Raw genomic sequence first — 24,056 nt, 5'->3', positions numbered from 1 at the left:
ACAATGAGCTCAGCTGTGGCTCCTGCAGGAGTCAGACAGGTTCACCTGGTGACACATCTGTCTGTCTGACTCACCCAGACTCTCTAATCTCCCTCTTAAAGGCCTGCAGCAGACGACACTGAGGGGAAAGACAACATGTGCAAGCAGTGGGATTACACAAAGTCTCTCGGGACACTTTCAGGCTTTTATTTAATATAAAATAATGACCTGCTTTACTGTCCACCGCTGGCATCACTGTAGTTTCTATTGAATCAGACTGTCTGAGTGTTTTGTCTTTTTTTTTTTTGTTTGTTTGTTTTTTTAAAAAAAGATGTAACTCTCAGGATTAGCTCACATAATTAATTTATAAAATGTGGTGCATAATTACATATCATTTTAGTTAATTTAGCTCCACTTTAACCAGCTACGTAATTATAATGTCTTATACACATTAATGCATCAGGAAGACACACACACAAGGTGCTGCGAACTTTTACTTCTGACACTTCAAATGCATTTTGTTAGACATTCGTCTACCAATGTAACATTTTCAAATAAGGACTTTCACTTGTAATAGACTCTTTTCATAATGTTGCAGTGCTAGTTTTCACCTTCAGTGTGCCACAATGACACAGTTCCTGTTTTCACCTTGATGAGGCCACGTGTGTGTGTGAAACACTGTGATTTCTTGTGAAAACAGTGGTGATATGTGCCAGGCTCGCTGCACGACCACCACAGTCAAATGCAGGGAGAATTGATAATTAATTATCTAGACTTGACAATTAAACGTCATAAAGAATCTTTCAACCGCAAGTTTTCAAGTGCAAAACTAATTTTCAAGCACACATTTGTGAATGATATGATGCTGCATGTTCCTGTTTGAATGAATGGAGAGGCTGTTCTGCCTTACACACGGTAATACTGCCCTCTAGTGGGCCATGTAAGTCTCTGTTGTCTGTACTGGAAGGTCCTGCTTTAGATTTAGGGTTTGTACTCAGTAATAGTTAATTGATATTGATAATTTAATTATCAATAAAAAATTCCATCTAATTTTCTTACATGAGTAAAATGTAAAGGGTCACATTTAAGGTAGTGTTTCTATCTTAGTGTGTATCACGAGACAGAATAACTGGACACATAACAAACACATCTGAAAAAGTAACAACCTGAAAAGTAGTAACTAAAAGTATCAAGCACATGTCGTGGACTAAGAAAAAGTACAATAAAGTAGCAGAAAATGTACCCCCTAAAGACTAACATACAGTAGCCCACTTGGTTATGTTCCAACACTACTTCTACTGTCTAGGAATGTTTTTAAATTTAAACAAATAGTATTGCTGCAGTTTTAACTAAAGCCCAAATTACACTGTACAACTAACTTAAATGTCTGATGAGGTCAACAATGGCGGCAGTTTAGATTTAAAAAGTGGGGAAAACATTTTTAAAACAAGGTCTACTTGTCTCCTTGGCTTCCTCGTGCTTCATGTAACAATACAGCGACATTTGGATGTTTGTTAAAAAGTTTGTTAAAAATTAAAAATGGCGGCTCATCCGTTTAGCCCGGTGGGAGTGGGCGTGGCCTGTGACGTTCATTGTAAAATAACGCGCTAACTGACAAACAAACAAACAAACAAACCGAAGTGATAGACTGAAAACAGCCATCGTGGCGAGAGTAACTACAACTCAAACCAAAGTGGCTGAAAGCCCATGTGAGATTTAACCGCTGATTCATTCATCAGGGCCCACCTGTTCACAGCAGGAGGAAGCGCGTGTCATCCAGGTTAGCGCAAAGCACTAAGCTAATTGTTACTAGCTTAATTTGTTTACACTGTCCAGGCGCTCTTTGGCGCTGTCTCCTCACCCCAATAAGCTTTAGCTTTCACTCATAAAGTCTGCCTGAAAATGACCACAGAGTTTATCGTGGTTGTTAAGTGTGTTTGACGCTTCAAATGTGCTTTTGTGAAACAGAGGGTGCGTTTACTGCACTCATTGTGTGTCATTGCGTCGTGTGATATGAACGTTGTTTGGATGCTGTAGGATTCAAGTCAGGTAGGCTACAGTCAAGTGCAGCTCTGAACCCCATTCAGCTCACCCTGCTGATAATCTAATACTCGCATCATTCATTTTTCAAACATCTTATCTATGAATCTGTTGTTGTTTTTGTTGGTTTGTTAGCTTGTTTTGACAGTTGGTTGGATAAAAAGCACCTTTAAAGATAATTGAATCCTACGAAGTGTTGATGCTTTGTAGACCATATGCTTTCCTTTACTACTAATAAACATTAATCAGTTTAATCAGTTATGAAGGTAATTTTAGTTAGTTGTTGGTTAGTTGCAGCCCTGCATTGTGGAAATGTCATTTTCTGCCTCATATTTAGAGGTTTCAAAAACATGTTGGAAGTTTACATTCTTCAATTAAAAAGAAACACTTTACCAGAACTGCAACTGTAGAAGCGAACAAAAAAATTAAATTATTACTACAAATTAAACAGTTAGCTGAGTCAGTTAAACTGGTTTTATAGCTCATAAACTCCGTTGGATTGTGCAGGATCTTGCTGCGATAGTCTCCTTTCAAAGTGCCCCTGATGTTTTTGACAGTAGTTGCCAGTAGAGGGCAGTAGATACATGTGATTATGCTGTGTTCTCCTGGCTGCAGCCCTTTGCTTCTCTGCTCTTCTCGTTGCACTTCAGTGTTACATGCTTTAGTGACAGTTTAGTTTGGACCTAACTTGTTTTGACACTATGCTAAATGTGTTTTATAATAGCGCTGGGCTTGGCAGCAGGAGTAAAACTCAATTCACTGTTCCACTTTCATTCTAGGCCTGTTTTTACCAGCTATGCTGATTTAATCAATACCGTCGAGCTGGTTGTTCTTATGTTACAGCTGGGATCATGAATGAGCCAGAGGAGACGCCACATACAGTTCATTATCCTAACTCCTGGAAAATGATTGACTAGTACGACTGGTATGCTAATGCCGTGTAACTAAACTAGGGTCCAGGGAGCCTGTGGGGGGCCTCCTGACTTATCCCAGAGGCATGATAAGTAGTTTATTCCCATAATGATTAACAATCCTCTACTGAGTGATTTGAATCCTGTGTTTGGCTGCATCACCATCAGTTCTGCATCCGTAATGTGAGCTGTTTTGTCATTCCATAATAAGTCAGATTTATTAGATGATGGTTGTTTGTAGAGCGCACGCAGTTAGTTGATCAGTGAGTTGGTAGAAAATAATCAGTTCATAGTTTAACTTATTTTTGGACGGAAGTGGTGGAACATCTGTGGTTCCAACTTCTTAGACATGAATACTTTTTGTTTCTCTTCTTCTGTGTAATTAATCTAAATAAATCTGGGCTTTGAACTGTTGATTCGACAAAGCCAACAGTCTGAACAAGTCACCTTCTCAGTTATGGGAAATACAGATGAACTTTTTTCACCATCCTTTGGCATTTTATGGACTTAAAAATCATCTTTTGTTGTTGTTCCAGTGATCTGTGAGAATTTGTGTACACTCCAGGTTGGGTCTTTGGTCCACCCTGGATCTGAGGTTGAGAAACCCCCCGTGCTTAATAGAATAGTTCAGTTTTTTCTCTGTACTAGTAAATTGTTTAATTCCATCGTGGCTGAAGTTTCTGCACATCCTCGCTCCTGGCTTGTATGTTTGTGCGTTGGCTAACCTGTCTGTCTTTGACCCTCATGCCTTGCGGGTTGTGGGGTCAAACCTGTTAACCTCTCCATTGAAGAACACATCATCGGGGAGGGGCGATGTGCAGTTCACTACACCTTTAGGCACACAAACAGACACCCTGATCCAACAGGCAGAACGTAGCTTTCAGCACCGAGCAAACATTTGATCTGTTGGCGGATCAGCCCACTAACCCTCACCCCCATCAGCCCGCCGTGTTTCACTCCATTACTTATTTCTTATGGTGTACAGATTGAATAGATGCAACAGAGCAGACTGCAACATGGAGAAAAGATTTATCTCCTGGAGGATGACTTAAACACAGCCACAACACACACACGCACACACACCAAGCAGCTTCCAAACATGGACTTCCATGGTGGCGACTTCAGTGCGGAAGTTGAGACATTAGCTGTATATTTAGAGTGTGAAGGGATTTATAGGACCAGAAAGTGAAGCCTTTCAGCTCCAGTTTGGGGATTTTCAGTGGACGACTTGTTTGTTGTTGGAGAGCAGCTTGTGGAGTTAACCCATGACCCAGCTGCCCTCTGACCTGTGGGACGACAGCTCCATCCACGCGTCAGGGTGAAGGGCTGTCACAACGGAAACATCCAGAACACAGGGAGGAAGGGACAACTGGGGCTGCTGTGGCTAACGCGGGATCAGAAACGCCGCACGAGTTGAGAGTGTCAGGCTACCGGATACATAATCTGTCTGCAGGAAAAGTGTGAATAGAGGCCACAGGCTGGAGAGGAGAGTCAGGATTAAGAGCTCAGCTTTGTCATAGGTTTTCTTAGAGCAAATGATGTGTGCAGTGAACGAGTTAAATGACTGATAAACCATGTACACATCTGTAAAAACTCAAAAATTTGAGTATTTAAAGTGTTTTAGTGTTTTGTAGAGGTTTTTTTCTATAGCAGTTCCTAATTTTTACAGTAAAATTTGTATTTAACCCACAAAGAGCTTAAAAAACATAATAAGCAGCAGTTTGTACACACTGATGAAGTGGAAATGTGCTTTTTGGATTCATCTAACTTACATTTTTCAAGAAAAATGTAAAAAAAATTCAGTTTCCAGCCTCTCAAATGTGAGGATTTGCTGCTTTTCTCTGTTCCATCCATTTGAGCTCATGGAATCTGCAAATGTTTGGCACCTTAGCTTGATGAACTGATTGAATTAAATGGCGAAATTAAGTAAATTGTGTAATCAGTTGATCGACTAAAGATAAAATGCAAAAACATTTTTTTAATTGAATACTGTAGACTTTCCAGATGTGAAATATTCTGTGCAGAACTGAAAAAGTGTGAAGTTTTGCCTTGCAAAATGAAGTGTTGATGAATATTTCTAAACTTGCAGTAAGTTTAGTTCAAGTTCAAGACGTGCGGTGCTTCTTTAGCCTTTTATACTTCTGGAGTGACGCCTTTTTCCTGGATTTGTTTTGGGGAAGCATTGCAGATTTAGTATTTCATCTGAGCATAGAGGACATATATAGAACAATGTTGTAGAGTTTGGAAAGAATGTATAAGCCAAAGCTCAAGGGAAACCTCAGGGGTACACTGTGGGTTCAGGTGGTCAAGGTTCCTGCTTTTACATCGGCTGTTTGTTTTATCTGGAGCTCCGCATCCATCGGATTTTGATGGCTCACTGAATTTATCACTGTTCTTGCTGATAACCGCATTCCAGTGAGGTTACAAGGTCCACATTTGTCTTTACATTTTCAGGTGACAGGTTTTCCCATCTACCTTGCTGACAAGGCCGAGCGTCTTTGTCCATCGTCCGAGTGGGGGTTTTGTGTCCGGCGGTGAAACCTTCAGGCTGTCGGAGGAGAATGTCGAGGTGGGTGACCACAAACATCCGTGCGCCAGCGCAGGGCTACATATGTATCACACAGGGTCGCATTATCTTCAAAGCCTGTCGCCTCCAACATGTGATACGACTCAGACTTAAAGGAAAAAAAAAAAAGAAAAGAAAAAAACGGCAGACATCTTGCATTCCTGAGCCCATTCCACAAAGTACAATAACTTCCTTGAATTCTTCGACCCTCGACGGCGGAGCCAGGCCACATCCTGTTGTCCTCGCAGCACTTCCTGCTCATACGGCTCAATCAGTCTTCCTCGTTGCCATGGCCACTGGAAAACACTGTACTCATGCTTAATAGGCACGCTAGCATGTAATGCCCAGACGATACTGGAGTGAGGAGTAAAGAGATCCGGCAGCAGATTATGTTGGCATCACACAGTATAAATAAGGTGCATGTTCTCCTCTAGAGGTTGTTTTTTATTTCCTTTTTACAAACTTTACTGTTTTTAAAATCAAATTGGGATAGTCTTCATGTCTTTGTGCATCATTCTATGTACTTCCCTTTGTTTAACGTTTACAAGCTCAAGTCACAGCAGACTTATTTCTGTCAACACTAACTTTAACCCAGTGCTGTTAGTAGTCACTGTGAGAGGATATTGTACTGTGAGATTGGACGTCTTGGAGGAAAACAAATTAAATATGGTCAATGAACATTTTACTGATGGGTTAATAGAATTATGTTCATCATCAAAATGTGTTTTCTGTTGCAAATAACTTGTGTAAAGCTGTGATTTATGGGAGACATAGTTGCTCATGTTGATGCAGTGATATAGAAAAAATGTCCATGATTTCTCTGTGTATCTGTGGACTGTGTTTGCTTGTGATGTGCAGTGTGCCTTGTCCAAGAAAGTTTTGTTGTGGTGCTGAGCTCAAAACACCCAACGCAGAAGACAAAATATAAAATGGTGGGCACTGAATATTGCCTGCAGTGACACTGAGACTTTTAAGCCCTAACGCCCTTAATCAGGGCTGATGCTCTCTACTTTAAAGCCTGTAATGGTTGTGTACTTTTCTTGGACGAATGCTGCATTAAACTTGGTTTGTTTCGTAACCACGTTTTTTTTCTGCCAGCCTGGTTTTCGTTTGTCAGCTTCCAGAATGGCAGTCCTGGCCAAACTTTAATCCTACTTTGTCAGAGAGAGAGAGAGGGAGAGAGGGAGAAGGAAGGCAAGCAGGCTCTCCTGGGTATATACTAACCCTGGAGGGATGCATTCAATTCTGCTTCCTGCACTGCTGCTTCTTTGCAAGAGTCCGCAAGCTGGAGGAAATCAGACTGGCAACAGGCCTATTTTTAAAGGGCTGCTTAGCAGGTCAAACAATTTTTTTTAATTAATTAATTTATTTTTTTAAATTATTTTGTAAACATCACTCCATGTGAACGCCACTTGTAAATATCCTGTCAGTTAACGCTGGCTTTGAAAGCAGAGGAGGGATGTTTCAAGCCCTCATACCCTGTTGGGATGAGGATGAGTGGACTTTTGGTATGGACAGAGATGGCAGACAGTTGTGGCGGTCCATGACATCATACGTCAGGAATTCGAAACTTCGCCTCTGGCAGGGGTCGACCCGTATGCCAACAGCGTCAACACCACGCCACAGATGAAGGGATGTTCAGAACCTGTTTGGGTCTGTTTTATCAGTCAGACAGGATTTGGACTGAGGGTTGAAACTGACCTTTTTTGCAGTACACATTGAGTATTCGCTCTACTGTGTTTTCCCTAAATCCCTAACTTTTTTGGACACTGTTGTAATGTCGAGGCTACGATGAGGGTATTCGTGACTGTACACTTTTCCCGTATCTAGTCATGCTGAGGAGTTTTCACGCCTTTAGGATTGTCCATATCAGATAGCATACCGGATGCACGCGTCTCAACACGAGCATAGTTTTGCTCAGATATTCTTGAGATCAGGTTGTTATCTTCAGTGCCCCTACACAACCCATCCCCAAACAGACACAAACACAAACATTTTAATGCAGCGACGTGAACGTATAGATTTTGGTGAGACATTGGTTGGGTGTGCGCTTTTTATGGGTCGCGGGTTACAAATGCGTGAGTAAACTTAATCCCCTCTCGGTGTACGTCATCGTGATGTGTCGGCGTCAGACTCTGCTCTCATTACAAAGTCAGTTATGGAGGTAGACAATCATTGGAGGTGATCTCTTATCTTAGATGGTGATGAAATCTTGGGCACATTGACTGTGACTGTCAGCCTTCAGTCCAGGGTTGGTAGGCAAAAGGAGTACAGTTTATGTCTTACATGTGATGAAGTCAAAAGCCTGAGAGTAAACAGGTTGTTTCTAGCCTCGCGTAAACATGCCTGAGCCTTCAGGTTTCAGCTCCCCATCGACTGATCGGCTTCAAAACCCCAAACACAAGAGAGAAAGTGTAGTGAATCTATTATACAGGATGTTCATCTGCTGCACACAAAGACAGACAACCACACTCAGGGGCAATGTAGAGTGGCCAGTTAACCTAATGTACATGTTTTTGGGATTGTGGGAGGAAGCCGGAGTACCCGAAGAAAACCCACACAGGCACAGGGAGAACATGCAGGCTGGGACTTGAACCTGGAACCCCCTTGCTGTGAGGCAACAGTGCTAACCACTGCACCACCGTGCCGCCCAAGATCGTGAATAATGTTTTATTTTTGGGTCGACTCCCGTGTTTTTGTTTGATTAACAAATCCAGCGATGATGTTTCATCGCTTAAACTGGTTTCTGTTTCCATATTTAACTCTAACTAAATTTTGCTCCTGCTTGCTTCAGCGTATTGGGGAATACAGTTACAGTTACAGTTAAGTACATTGGGAATGTACTTTCGATAGAGTGAGTCATGAGCAGTGACGAGGTGTGTGGGGTTGCAGTGATGTGATTCAGCCGTGAGACATCACCTCTGCAGGCCTGCTGTGGGCTGGTTCGGTTTTTGGGCTTTTCATGCGGGTAAAATTGTAGTCCTTATTATTTTACGGCATTTAAGAGTCACTTTGCTAAAGCCTACATTTATCTTGACTTTGCAGTGCTTTTTAAGTCTTACTTTTTTGCTAAGATTTGTTTGTGCAGACCACTCTAATGATGATTAAGTTTTACGCTTACAGGCCCCTGATGGAAGACATTTGTGCATCCTTTGTTAGATGTCTTATTGGCTTTACATACCTTCAGTCCAGGCAGCTAGACATGAGCCACGCAGCTGTGAAATCTGATGGATGCATGTCAAAGTTACACAACGAGCTCAGCACCAGGTCCCAGTCTGCCTTTCCTAGCATTTGACATGTCGGGACAGATGAAATTGGTGTTTCTGATGTCACAGTGATATATGTATTTTTTCTTTTTAAACGTGCTCCACTTTGAACTGAATTGAGAGCCGACGTTTATCGGCTCTAACGTGATCAGTGAAATCCTCCTTTTTAAGCTCCTTCCCTCAGCTCTGCACGCTCATCAAACTTCACTCAAATATGTTATGATCTTCTAACTGCTTTCCCCAACAGGGCAGCATGTGAGGAATGCTGCTTAGTGTCACCGGCTGTCAGTCCAACTTAACGCGAGCCGCTCTGTAACGCAACGAATATGTTAAACCCTGTGATGTCATGGCGTTAGAGCCAGGAAAGAAAAACTGCCAGCACGCGATGTTATTAATAGAGCTGTGTGTGTGTGTGTGTGTGTGTGTGTGTGTGTGTGTGTGTGTGTGTGTGTGTCTGCAGCTGTATGAGCAGACGTGGAACAGATCTCTCCGATCATACCTCCCATAGGTATTTTATTGGAGGTGCAGATGTGTGTGGAGATCAGTGCAGATTAGGAAGCGTATGTAAGAACTCGTGACTTTGTTGCATTCAGTGAGCTGCGAGCCTGTGATGAGTTTTCGGATTTAACCCCTGAGCCGAGTTTGTTTTATGGTTTTGTTGTTTGTTATTGTGTCCAAAAACGTGCGCTTTGGTTTTAAACTAAGACGAGGTTGAGTTCATTCTTAACTGACAAAATAATCCCACGATGAGGTGCATTTAGTACCTGTTCAGGAGCATTCGCTTTGTAAATGTGATCTGCAGTTACTTGACAGCAGAATTATGTAACTGGTTATGGACTGTAGATGTAGATTTCAGGTATAAAATAACTACAATTTGTGTGTATGTGATGCTTTTGAGCAGGATGAACTTAGTATATGAATATCTTCTGTTCATTTATAAGACAACACACGTTTTGACTTTGAATAAATGTCCTGATACTAAACCTTCTTTATGTCTTTGGCCACTTGGGGAGTTTAAAGGGTAAAATGAATGTGTTGTAGCCAACGTGTGGCTGAGCGGTTGCTTTTCCACGTGTCCAGCAGGTCTGAAGCAACACTAGCATTCTGTATCTGTCTGTCATTGCTGCTGAAAACAACAGCGATATGAGAGTGTAAAATGGTTAAAATTTTAAATTTATCAAATGTGAAGTTTGAAGTATGACGAAAGCTCAGGGAGCTCATTTTGACCAAGACCAAGTAGCTGCTGAAAAGAAATTTGTCCTCAGTGAGGCACGTTCATACCCAGCATTTTGATCCCAACTCAGGGAACTTGAAATTAGACTTCGCAGTCGGTTTACACGTGGCCACACAAGTCATCAGTGCTTTCAGTGTGTTCATGGTCGTCTGGTCGGTAAACAGTACAGACTCACATTTGGATATCTGATAACAGCTGCTCATCAGGTGATAACCTTGATGAAGATGGCTCCACCACATATTGTGAGCTTTGTTTTGAAGGGTTTTACATTAGCTACATGTGCTGAAGGTCAAAGATGGAAAGGAGAAGACGGGACAGAGACAAACAGGAGCAGACCGAAAAGGGGAGCTCGTCATCCAGAGAAGCTAATGTCGAATTTCACTTCCAGAATTACCAGGAATTAAGTAATGAGAGCTAAACTAAACATTAGTTTTATCTGTTCTGGTCAGAACAGAATTTAATTTTATTACTAAATTTAAAATTCACAATTGAATCTTTCTTCCTATCAGCACTGTCTCGCAGTAGTTTACAAAATCACTCCCCTCTTTCCTCCTTCTCTAAAGGTGCTCTTGATTGTTTACTGTAAGCCAAAGTGATATTGATTCACAGGTAAGGCATCCGCTGTGGCATGCAGTACAGCTGGTGGTGCAGTGTAATGTGGTGATAGTGTAGTGACTGTTTATTATAATCAGCAGTCTAACCTTCCTGGGAAAGTGGCTCAAGTCCAAAGCGTTGAACGTGCAGTTCAGTTTCTATCTGTGTTGGATGCGCCGCTGAGTTGGCGTTCTTGCTTTGAGGTTGATTTTAACTGACAAACCGACTGTTGAATCTGACTGTTGAGCAGACTCGATGAGGCATCTTTGGACTCGGACTCCATTAGATTAAAACGTGGACCAACCTGAACTGGAACTCAGAGGTGCGGTGAGTGATTCTGAAAAAAGTTGATTGTCGAGTCCCGGGTCATCAAATACAGACAAGCTCGCAAAGAGACTCAACGATCAGCCATCTTCAAAACCACTCACCCCACCTTGAAGTGACTCAGCTACCACATTTGAAGGGAGTGTCTTGTTATGAAAACCTTTTCGCCCATAGCAACATTTTTTCCCCTCACAACTCGAGTCCAAATACAGTAGCAGTGAGAACTAAGTCAGTTTTAAGTGCAAACCTCAAACACAACGGAGCCTGTCTGCCTATCATAATAACCTGGCATGCTTCTTTGTCCTTATTGCAAATGAGTCCATGATGAGGAAGAACATGTGTGAGTGTTCCAGTTCAACCTGAATAACAAGCAAACAGCACAACAGCACAGAGCGAGAGCCAGAGAGCACGACGGGGCAGGAAAGTGGTGGAAACACTCATTGTTCTTAAACGGTCAAAAGAACTCGGTGTTTCTCTGAGTCACCAGACTGTCGGGACTCGCGTTCCCTCTTTTAGTTTCTAACGATATTCCTCGAAGGCCCTCGACTTGAAGCCATCATTCTCCCCCTGAGCACGGTAGCTGTCCTTCCCCTGATGAGTGGTGAGAAAGTGCCTCTGGGTCGGATGCCAAAGTCCTCAGGGCATCCATAGCTCAGAGAGATTGAATTCTCACTAACTTAATGCTTGACTGAATTTGTTCAGGATTAAATAGATTTTATTCCATATTTCCTCTGTTTTAAATACCAGACAGCAACAATCAAATTTAGTTGCACTTTAAACAGCTCGCTTGTTTGATCAGTTTTAGCTTAATTTTAGCTTAAACACTAGCCAGACTAATTTGCAAATTAAAACATGAGTTCAGCAGATTTGTCTGGTTCCTTCCCAGGCTACTTCAAACACGAAGTTCCCGTGTCCCTCGCCTCTTATCCAGATGCACAAGGTACCATTTAGCATCTGTGTGCAGTGCGAGAAACCTTCCTGCCAGTTGGCTTTCTTGTGGTTAACGTAAATACACACCAATCCACCTAATTGACTTTTGTGTGGTACAAGAAGAAGAAGATGATGATGATGATGATGGTGATGCCAAGACTGGAAAAAAAAGGATCCCATAAGCATAATCCAGGGAGCAATTACTTTTCCTTCAAAATGTATTTGGCAAACTGTTTAGTATCATGTAATTTCTAGGAGGCAGGTTTGTTCAAATCTCAAATCCAGCTGAAATGATACTTTAATTGCTGTTTACGTACCAATTTCAGCAATTTCCAGATATACCTGCTGTACCCTGCTTTTCTGCTGCGCTATTTTTGTTCAACATGAGGAGGCTTTTGTGTAAGAGCCGCTATCTATATTTAAACCGATTAATCTGAGTTTGTGATGATTACGAGGCCTTGAAACGCGAGTGGGTGTAAACCACAGGTCTGTTTATGACAAGAATATCCATTGAAGGAACGGATCCATTTTGTGTCTTGTAATCACACAGTGTGGTGTCTGCATTCGGCTCTGCAGTTTGTCAGCAGGAGCACATCCATCGCACACCAACTTGTATCTGGTGAGCAAGATGTGAAATGCGTGCAATGCCTGACCTCGTTTCACCACCCAAAATATTGATATAGAATTACATAACACAGTGCAAGGCCCTCTGCTCAGGCCTCCTGTGCTCGCCGATGATGAAAGACGATAAGTGTGTTTGTTTTTGAATTACTGGTTAGTATTTTCATAATATTTGTACTTGGAGAGGCTAACATCCGAGACATATGACTTTAATTGGAAGTCGTCCCGGATTCTCCTCCAAAGTGGTGGATGCAGCCATGTCAGCCTGGCGAATTCAGTTCTTTCACCTTTACATTCATAACGGCTTCCTGTAAGTTGTATGGTTTGCGAGGGCGTAGAGATTAAGAAAAGTGATTTAAACTAACCAGCATTCCAGCAGTTTTTGTCATTTTCTGTTTTCCATTGCATCAGGGCTGTCTGAAGTGCATAAAGGGGAGAAAATTGCTTGAAGACTTAATGGGACAAATGAGCCTCATCAACATGTCATCATCAGCCCTGACACTGTCTGTGTAAGAATAAGAAGTGGTTCCATGATGCACGCAGGACGGTGGATGAAGGTTGGTGTTTTGATGTGTCATGTTCTGAACATTTAGCCTTTGTCCTCTCAGATTCCTGGCAGCGTATTGCCTTGAATAGCTGAATATTATCGGCATTATTCATTTCTGGAGCTCCTTTTATGAGGCAGCCTGAACAGCCTCAGGTCCTCATTCAGCGTGGCTCTTATCTGCAGCGCTGCAGGAGCCACTTGGTGGTTCCTGTTATTGCAATCCCGCGCTGTGCAGGCAGATACTTGCACCCACTTTGGCTGTGGCGGCGCTCTCGCCTTTTCCACTGCCTTACAATTCAGATTGTATAAACCTCGATGGCAGAAAATAAGGATTGTTTGTTTTTACAATGCCAGTCTACAGTGGCTTGAGCGTGCGTTGTTTTGACTCTGAGAACAATCAACTGTTGCAATAAAAAGACCCCCCCTTCCCCCCAAACTCGCTGCACAGCTCACCTCCACCCCTCTAACTCCCCTTCCCTTCCCTGTTTATTTACAGCAAGGATTCCTCCAAAAATGGCTTCTTATTCTTTACTTTTACTGGAACACGTGCAACACCTCTACCTTCACAGCTCTTTGGGGTAAAGCCAAATTTCAGGAGTTTCCTGTTGTGCTGACAGCTGCCCATCAGTCAGTTGGTATCAGTTAGTTTGATAATAATTCAATAGTGAGTTATGCAAGCCTGGAATGAAGACATCATAAAACCACAAGTGTGTTGAATATGAATGCAGGCTGAATGACCTGGAATCAGTAAGAACCCTGCAGACTTGACTCTCAGAACGTCTGTGCATTTGCTGTAATTGAGCTGTGGTTGATTCTATATGTGCCCACATTTAGTGCTTACTTTTGAAACCTCTCTTAATTTGCAGTTGGCTAATCTCCACCCCCTTTGTTGCTGATCCTACACCTGCCTGCCAGGCTTTCTATTCTGCCACAGCACATATGCAGTTTGCAATAAAGGAGTCCCTGATTTCAGACAGAAGTAAACAAATGCAGGCTTCTAATTTATTGCCGGCAGCCGTCAATTTGGCTGAAATGACAGCTGGCAAATTTAGCTCTAGTGAGCTAACTGACATTGACGTAGTGAGATGTTTTGTTTTGTTTTATATAAATGAGGGTTAAATTACAGAAACACCTTCCTGTACAGTGCAGTGCAGTTCAACAGCACCGCAAACTACATCCTCCAAAATGATCTTTCTGAGATAGTGGCAACTGAACTGACGATGCATGTTGGATGAAACATCTTCAGGAATCTAAAGCAAGTCTGGTTAACTTAACATTTCAGAACATGAATGGTGGAATCCCTGCAGTCCCAACTTAAATGATCGCTCAGTGTTTAGGGATGTTTGAGAAAATAGCATGAAAGTGCTTGGATTCACCGCTGTGGTGTACAGTCGGAAAACCATAACCTCACAACTTACTGCACCTTTAAAAACTGGGCGTGTCGTTGTGGTTTATACCACTTGTTCTTTGAAAGGTCTGGAGAGAACAACAGGAAGCTGAGCTGCATGTTTATGGAACAGGTAGCTTACAGATGGTTACAAAGCTTTTCTGTGGGCGAGATAAGACACACAAACTGTGAGTTAAATCCCTCCGCAGTGAAAACATCTGAGATGGAAAACTACTTACTGATGGAGACTTTGAAAGCTTTTCAGCTTTCCTCTCCAGACTTTCCATTCTTTTCTTATGAAACTGAAGAGAGAGAGTGTGTGTGAAAGGGAGTGTGCGTGTGTGTGTGTGTGTGTTTGAGAAGGACTGAGGGGAGGGCCCGTAGGTGGGTGGTGAAAAGGTGGGAGTCTCTTGTTTCAAAAGGTCCGAGAACAAAACAGGAAACCATCCCCATGTTTTGGCTCGTGGTCGCTACAAGTGTTTGGAATTTAGAGGAGGTGAGTTCACATGTTATGTTCATGTCTGTGCTCAGGTCAGAGCATGCACGCACAAACACAAACACATACATTCACACACAGTGGAGGGAATGTCTGGCATGTCTCAGTGAGCAGAGACGTGAAGACCGCGAGCCTCCCTGGGTGTTATGAGGAGCGATCGCTGAATAGACTAAATACCCGCCGAGATGGTTCGGTGACCTTGGTCGAATCTGGACTCATGTTCTATGTGGGTCAAAGAGCTGTTGATGCTTGTGTCTCCATAATTTTGGCTAACAAGTTCAAAAAGCATCATGACCTCTTTCATGTACTGTAAACTTTACACCGGTCCTGGAGTTTTATCTGCTGTGGTTCATTAATGTTTTCCTGACAAGAAAGGGAGACTTGGTCTGCAGGAGTGAGCTCTGTTGTTGTTGTTTTTAAAGAGCTGTTGCTGATGTTGTTTCCACTTAGAGGAAGCTTTCCTTACTTCCTTGGGGATCATAATGCCTTTGCACACTTGGCATCCTTGTGCACTTTTTGTGTTAATCAGGGACTTTCTCCTCCTGAGGTAACTTGGCATCCTCCACACCCTGACAGCGGAGCCTCCAAACAAAGTGACACTCATTCTTCTCTGCCCATGCGAGGGAGCCTCCCCAGCGATGCCTTCCTGTAGCTGTCATTATTTTACTCCTACATTCATGATAAACAACATCTGAAGAGATGCCTCTCCTGATATTAAAGCTTTTTTAATGTTTCCTATTATTGTTCAAAACAATTCAGTTAGATGGAGGTCAAGCGTACAAAGAGAGAAGAAAGAGGTTTGCCTGTAACTGATACATCAATTGTTTCAGTTCAAGTAAAAACCTTCAATCAAACCTTTTCTTTTCTCTCTCACAGTATTCAAACAGCAGGGTCCCCCCAGTGGAAAGTCTCATTGTTAGCTGAAAGGGAACTGACTATTTATTTTACAGTAAGATGCCTGGCTACTGTGCAAATTTTTTGACTCAGTATTATGGGAAATAAACAGTCAACCTCACAAAACTGACTCACAAGAAATGTGTTGATGCGGTTTGTGCCTTTATGGATGGATGGATGGATGGATAAGACTGATAGAGGCATATGCATGTGTGATTACTGTGGTAGAAGTTAATGTCAAGGAGCAGGTGGAAGATGGAGAGCATCCTTGTCTCCAGCTCAACTCCTCCTCCAACCACTGAGCCAGTTATTTTCATTACTGATTGATCTGTGGGTTCATTTTGTGATTAATTGATTAGTAGTTTAGACCTGAAAATGTCAAAGAAAACTAGTGAATGTCTTTCATAACTTCCTCAAGAGTCCAAAGTGACGTCCTCAAAGAGTTTCAGAAAATAACTGATTGAAGCTGCAACTCTGAGCTGCTGCAGTTTACGTTCTTTGTCCTTTTTTTCCTCCTTCTTACTGCTGTTTGCACTGGGGATTGCATAATAACGCCGATCAGTTATCTTTAATCTTTTTTGATAAAAATCGAATCTGATATATATACTGACAGATAAATACTCATACTCATACTCATACATATATACTCATACATGAACTCTACAGTGTTCAGTTTATTAAAACTCTTCCAGCATCTATAATCCATTGTGTCGAATCAGAGTTGTAAAAAAGTCACGTCTTTGTGTTTTATCTTCATTGGGAAAAGCCAACAGTCTGAAAGAGTAATGCGTCAATAAAAAACTACATTTTTCTTTTGTTCCAGTGAGCCCAGCGTTTCTCTCATTACGCTCAGTGTTTTTTGTTTACGTATAGATGTTGTCACTCAGGTTCAATAACGCTGACCTCTGACCCTGCAGAAGTACTTCCAGGTGGGGCTTCTCTGGTCTCGCCCCGACACCGAGCAGAGACCTCCTGCAGCCTCACACGGATATTCCAACCCTAAACAAACAGTGACCTGAGCGCTCAGAAATGTCACGTGATCGCTGCGAACACGCCAGCTCGCTCACGCAAAGACAGACACAAAATCACAAACCACCTCTGCAAACGAGGGTGATCAGCCAAGCTTTTACAAAACTACAACATCAAGCATTTTTAGTTGTTACCAGTAGCAAAACAACCGCTTACAGAGGTTGGCTGAGTCTGTTTCTGCTCGTATGTTCATAAAGTTTGACTTTTTTTTTAATGCTTTCCACCTTTTTTTCACCTTACTTACCACTCACTGAGTTTTGTGTTGTTCCTGTGGTGAGTTTTCTGAATATCTGATGACTTTGGCCTGAAAGCCCTGCAGATGAGCTGCAGTCCGCTGGCTCAGCTTCAGACTTTCTGCTGTGAGGTAACAGTGCAAACCGCCGTGCAGCCTGGCAGCTCATTTATCTCTTATGTTACAAAGAAGGTGATCAAAGTCGGTTCTGCATGATGATCCGGTTCATTTCATCTCTTTCCATCACAAACCGCACTGCTTGTGCAAATGTTGACAATGTATCAGCCTGCCCCTACGTATGCGACACTCGCCTGTGGCTCCAGACATCATCGGCTAGAGATTAGCTGTCAGGCCATCGTTGCCCAAATCTGCTCCATGTGTCAGAGGAATGTGTGTAGGACAAAGGCTGTGGCTTGTTGAATTAGTGAAGCTGGAAAGAAATTATCATGCCTTCCTCCGGTACCTCAGGAATGCTGGTGTGTGAACTGAGGGGTCACTGCGGAGCACACAGAGCATGAATGTGAAGAATTTCTTTTTCCAAAATCCTTAGCAGGTGCCTGCAAGCATACTTACTGTACATGTAATCTTCCCTAAGGGGACTGCGGCGCCCCCGATATCACGCAAAGTGTCTGTGTGTCATGCGATTTTTCATCTGCTTTACCTCCACTCTTCTGGCGTGTCTGCCTGCTAAACATTGGACCACAGTTAGCGTGACCACGATGACTTTTACAACACTGTCTCATGCTCAGCCCTCCAGATGCCACAAGTGAAGTGGCTTCCTATAATATGGAAGACATCGGGGTCGGGACATCCATCTCCTCTGTGGAAAATGTTCCGGAGGAGCTTTTAGGACTGAAGCCGAAGCACAAAATGTTCACAGTGCTCGACTCTTAAAAGAGTTATGCAAGCAAATCCATCCACATTTTCCAGCTGATTTCACTCAACCTGAACGCAGAAGTTCATGGAAAGTTTGTAGAGCTACAGGGAGGTCTTGTCGGCTGTAACAGACCGGCGAACAAACAAGCTGGGGTGTGTTAAGATGATGCTGAGAGAGGCAGCAGGCCGAGGAAGAGGCTGCTGTTCACAGTGTGTTGGTGACTGAATCATGGCCGGTGCCACCTGCACCGGACAGACCCCACAAGCTGAGTTTAAGAGCTGCTTCCCCGAAATTTCTGTCTTCACAATCCAGCCTGTTTATGTGATTGAGTTCCAGTCTGTGGACCAGGCATTACCGGGCATTCCCAGCCAGGTTCCTGTTGTTCTCTGCCATCTCTCATCTCTTCCTCTTGCTCCTGTTTCTCTTCCTCTTGTTCTGTCAACTTCTCTTTTTGGCTCAGTAATTGGAGATTGAGTTTGTGTGGTCCTGATTTTATCACAGTATGTCTAAACTTTTGGCCAGGACTGACTGAATGCCAACAACATTTTGTTAATACTGTTGTCTTTTCAGTGCTTGCAGCTGCTTGTATTTATTTTTAGCAGATTTTTTTTTGTGCTTTCAAGTCCAGTCTCAGAGCAGCCAAGCCACAAAAACAATTTGCATGTAACGTTAACAGTTTTTGTTAAATTAGAAGATAACAGAGTGAATTCCTGCTGAATCATCGCACTTGCTGTAAATAACAAAGCGTTTTTTAGAAAGTCATCTATCAGTCCTGCAGTGATGTTTTAAAAATGAAGTGTAACATAAGAGTTTATAACCCTGTTCTTAAACACGCTTTATAATTTCACATTATTATTATATGCTCATATGCAAGGGTATAGCATGTATAACATCAGCCCTCCCTGCTCCCTCTGGGCCTTTAACTTCTCTCACCCTGAACCCTCTGAGAGCTGCAGGATTAATCCTGTAAGAAACTGTCCGTCGACGCCCGCTGCCTGTGGCATCGAGGTAATGGAGCAGTTGAGTGTTTTGAGGTGTGTATCTGTCAGGCAGTGCTGCAGGCTCATGACTTTGGGATTAACGTGAGAGGTGAGAGAACGGCTCGTTTCCGTATATTTGAGCTGACTGAGTGACCGCATTGTCGCTGCATACCATTAGCCGCTCTGATCGCCTCGGCAACGCTTGAAAATATTTCATGGTGTGGCCAGAGAGCAAGAAACTGTAAAGTTTATTGCATGGGTTTGTCTGGCTGCTGTTTCTGCGCCGTCTTTGATGGCTTTAGTCATCTCTCCAGGGACCTGAACTCTGTGACCTCTGGGTCCAGCTTAGCTTTGATCTGTGGTGTTGTTGCCTGGGATCTGTGAGGGACGGGTCAGGAATTAGGAGAGAGTTGCAAACCGGCTGTGTCACCAGTGCTTTGCCAAAATATTTCACGCTTAGCCAGGCTTTCCCCGAAGCTCATTACCTAAGTAAGGCGAAGGAGGAGGAGGAGGAGGAGGAGGGCTGCTGGTGACACCAGCATCATTCCAAGATGAAGAATGCGGATAACGTTGTTTGTCAGGAGCTGCCTGCATAGAAATTTAAAATAACAAATATCCAAATGGAGTCGTCTGGAGTTATAAACTCTTTGTGTAGGTTTATACATAGGCATAATGAAAACATCTGGTGAAAACATCTCCAAACTTCAGTATGTCGTTTTAGACCTGCATGCATTCCTGTTTGTCACTGTTGTTGTGTAACAGGAATGAGGATCATATTTGTTTTAATAAAGTGTACACTAATTGATAAAATTAAAGCAGCATGAAAAAAATCCAAATTTAAATCTTTTGATATCCACTTCCCCCTTTTTTAATTTAATCTTCTAGTAGTTTCAAATCTGTAACAACACACTTTTTTTAGCTACATGGGTGGAAACAAGCTGTGAGCTCAACCTCAGCATCATCTTTTTAGTTGATTCAGTGGAGATTTTAACAAACAGTCGCTTGTGTACACATCCAGCACTTACTGAGCAACGTTAGCATTAGCATATCTAAATACTCCTCAGTGTCCACCAGCTATTGGCTAAAAAATGACACTACAAGAGCAGAGAACTCAAACAGTAAAGATGTGAGTCAGACAGATGAACAGTGAGCTTTAGAGGCAAAGGTTTTGTGACGCTGTTTTCAGTGTTTGTGCCAAGCTAAGCCAATTAACTGCTGGTTGTAGCTTCATGTTTAACACACAGGAATGAACGTGGTGCCAATCTGCCAAAAAAACAAACAAACAAACAAACAAAAAAACATGTTGAACTGTTCCTTTGAAACAGTTTTTCTGAAGAATGTTCATGGCTGTTTGTTCAGTGAAAAACTTCCTGGTATCTAATAAACAAAACATGTCAACCGTGATGTTAGCAGCCAAGCCGTCCACAGGTGAGCTGCACTGGAGAAACGCGGCATCAGCTTCTATTTAACAAATCAAATGAGCTGGAAGAAGTGAACGTCAGTGAATCAAATATGTGCAACGTTCTGGATTAGCTGTGATTTTTACTGTGTTTTTGTCTCCAGTCGAGGTGGCGTCGTTGGAAGTGCCGTTCATGAGCGTGGCACGAGTGGAATGACTGATGAGAAATGTGTTTTCTGTGGGCGTGTTTGGATATAAACAGAATTCAGGATAACAGCCTCATCTGATACTATCTGCGTTTTCATGTCTCTTGCCTCTATTTGTCTGTCTCTACGATTAAGCATTTTTTCCCTCATCGCTGGGTGAGATTGCAAGCGAGCGATAACATCAACGCCGTGAAATAAATTGAAATAGCAATCGGATTCTGGTGGGTTCCCGCCACAGTGCAGTCTGTTAGAAAGTGAAACATGCCGTGGTGTCAAATCACACCACAGCACAATTCCTGTAAATTCAGTCGTTACTGGTAATGTGTGAGTGTGATGCCACAATTGAATGTAATTTTGTACACTGATGCAGACTCACTGCAGTCCTGCTTTCAGACCATGTGATTCTACTTTACCCCATGCTGACACTGTGCACTCTAACCTTCCTGGACAAGTTTTTTTCTTTTTTTTCCCTCTTCATTCATCTCTTTCTTTCAGCCTTTTGTCCCTGACTCTTGCCTTCCTCTGGCCTTTTCAGGAGCGCGTCCTCGTTTCAGGTTCAGTGGCTAACAAGCATTTAACACAATAGTCCGGGTCTGAGAAATAGGGTTCAAATTGGTTCCTGTGCAGGGGAATCCAGTTCTATCCAGTTTGTAAATGACAGAAAATAGAGACATTGTCATCTTAATGGGGTTTTATAGTCTCTTTGCAGTGACAATCCAATTATTAAAGAATTAGTCTGGTGTTCTTATTGTCACAAACCTGTGAAAAGACCAAAACTACAATAAACTGATCCACCTAGCAAGTGTGTGTATCATATTCTTCTGTCATTGTCCAGAAACACATCAGTTAACCACATCATTGCACTGGGTGCCATGTCTATTCATTACCATGTAGTTTATACACCATATAGACATATATAGCTATATAACACCATTTAGAATGAGATGTCATTAAAGTCCCTGTTGGTGTAATGGTCAGGTGGCCCAATACTTTTGTCTATATGGCATATTGTGGGGTTTTAGGGTTGTCAGTGCAATCGTAGTTTCCAGCATGGGTGCTCACCCCGAGTCTTTCTACTGTACATTTGAAGCAGGCTGTGTGGCAAACCAGGGTTGGATTTGAATTTTTGTGAATCCACAAGAGTAACCTGATTTGCCAGCAGGGCAGATTGCCATGTCCTCATGTAATGTGAGAGTGAAAGTCGGTGGCAGTGATGCTCCTCTAAGCTGGTTTGCCAACATGCCGCAGAAGAGGAGACTGCTGTCTGTCTGTCATCCTGTTTCATAGTTAGCTAGCAACTAAAGTAAAACGAGAGGCACTGAAATTGTGACAGCGTGGATGAGATTAAAGCAGCCGTCCAGGTCATTGGTTGACTGATGGAAATCACAACAGCAGATACCTTGTTAACTGAAAATGATGACAGTGGTATAAAAATGTGTTTGGGTACTGCTGACTGTTCAGGGCAAAATGTTAATTAAAAAAAAATCAGATCACAAAGAAAGCAACTTGTGTGTGACTATCAGGGTAATACAGACCATTTTCTGAACAGGTCCTCTCCTGGAAGCAGACTGTGACAAGCAGGTACAAGGAGGTGCGGTGACATTAAGTGTTCAAGCTCCTTCACTTAAACACCAGTCCTCCACTGTCACGCCATCAGTCGGTCTTAACTTCCTGCCTCTCCAAAAACAACACAAGTCACTCAGGTGAGACGAGACGCTGGCATGCAGCAGCAATTCTCCCAGCGGTCGCGTTTGAAAAGTTTTGATTCTTGAGGTGAAATTGCTCCTGTCTACAAAAGGCATTAGATTTTTTTTTCTAACTGCCTGGTCCCTAAATGCCTCGCTAAAAATAACAAACAAGCTGCCAAGATTAATCATGCCATGTTTTTCACTCCCAGTTCTAAAGGCTGCCGTTTCATCACGCCGCTGTCATCCTCGCAGCGCCGTTCCCGAGGCAGATAAAGGCTCAAGAAAGCAGACAGCAATTTGTCCTTTGGCCTTGTTCACTACACACAAAAACACAGCCGGGTTTGCATCCTCCTGCCTGTGGCTTTTGGCAAGTGAGCACGAAGGAGAAATCTACATTGATCTGTCCGGATGTCTGCATCACGCTGGCTGGTGCGTTGATGTGAGGTGTTTTCTAAGGAGATTAAAGAGCCTGATCAGACCACACGGCAGACCCAAAAGCACAGCAACACGGACAAACAGGATACACTCAGCTGCACAGATGTGACCGGTGCATCTAAAATACCTGACAGACCCTCAGAGTTGGGCATTTCTGCAAAACCCCGGAGAGCACAACAAGTTTTCTGTAAATACCCTGAAGAACAAATCACACTGGTGTTTTCTGATCGGACTTTCGTAACTGATTGATTTGTTAGTGCCCGTCATGGTTAGAAAAGGTTGGAGTTATTCTGGGACTGATGCTCAACAATCAGCTATGTTTCTCGCTTTTGAGTAACCCAATTAACCCACCTGGTTTGAAGGAAAAAATGTTCATGGTAACATTGTGGTTATTCGTCAAGCTACTCGTTTGTGTACCCGTCACTGTCAGGATCAAGAGCTGCCTGCCTCGGTTGGTTTCCCTCTCCCTCGTTGCTGGTGGTCTGATGCTGCTTGTGATGACCTGTGTGGTCTGAAAAGTGGATGTCGGGGTCAGGGGAAGCTATAAAATCGAAAGGATTTGCCTGCAGCCCCGTAGTGCTCAGCAGAGAAACTCGGAGAAGGACTGCGGTGTAATTGCATGTGAGTCACTACTTGTCAGGGCTAATTAAATATTTTTCAGAGGGAAGGCGTGCAGATGATTAGCAGTGCATCATTTAAAACCAGCTCAACAGGTTTGGCAACCGTGTTCTATAAGAAGCGTGTGGACATTGTGCTTCAATTACCTTCATGTAGGGTGAGGCAAAATGATCTTCCTCCTGGACTAATGGTTTTCCATTAGTCTTGTAATGTGTACAAGAGTGAGAAATATGTCATGTGAAAGTGCACAATTCATCACGGAATCCAGCAGCGAGCGGGTTGACCTCTCGCTGTCAGTGCTGACCGACGGCTGAGCCACAGCTTCTGCTTGTCTGTTGGTGTCACCAGTCTCACCAGCGACTGAAAGGAAGACGAAGAGCAGCGCGAGTTGTTTGTGTTGTTATCGCTAAATAAACTCTGTCTGATACCGAGCCAAAAAAAACACCACCCTGCTCAGTGTTCAGCCACACAAACTGGACTAAGTGAAGTTTGTGTTATTTTTGTCACGCTTGGTCAGGACCGGAAAATGAATCCACTTTTGTTTATTTGTTAGTGGTTTTTGTTTTTGCTCCAGCAGTGGTCATCAAGGCTTTGGTCCAGAGCGAGAAACGTACTGACCACATGCCTTAAAGTTTCATGTACAGTGTTTATTTGTATTAATGATCCCTGCAAGATGATTCAGACTTATTTTGCCAACCTTTTGTTTAGTGTGACAATCAGGTCGTAATCCCTCACTTAAAAACACTTTTGTCCATCACATCCTAAATCTAAGGGATCTGAGTATTTAAACAAATTTCCAGTAA

General features: G+C 42.8%; 1 long non-coding RNA gene across 1 annotated transcript in view; it reads left to right on the top strand.

Moving 5' to 3' along the window:
- The first annotated feature begins 1,543 nt into the window (after positions 1–1,543).
- The window catches only part of LOC124075063, a 45,513-nt gene continuing 23,000 nt past the window's right edge, over positions 1,544–24,056 (top strand). The window contains exons 1-2 of the long non-coding RNA XR_006845946.1: positions 1,544–1,759; positions 5,385–5,499. This is a non-coding gene — a long non-coding RNA (uncharacterized LOC124075063). The remainder of the gene's footprint in view (positions 1,760–5,384; positions 5,500–24,056) is intronic.

Source organism: Scatophagus argus, chromosome 17, assembly GCF_020382885.2.
Source record: "Scatophagus argus isolate fScaArg1 chromosome 17, fScaArg1.pri, whole genome shotgun sequence".
NCBI classification, from domain to species: Eukaryota; Metazoa; Chordata; class Actinopteri; family Scatophagidae; genus Scatophagus; species Scatophagus argus.
Note: the sequence above shows the minus strand (reverse complement) of the source record. Positions and strands in the feature narration are given on the sequence as shown.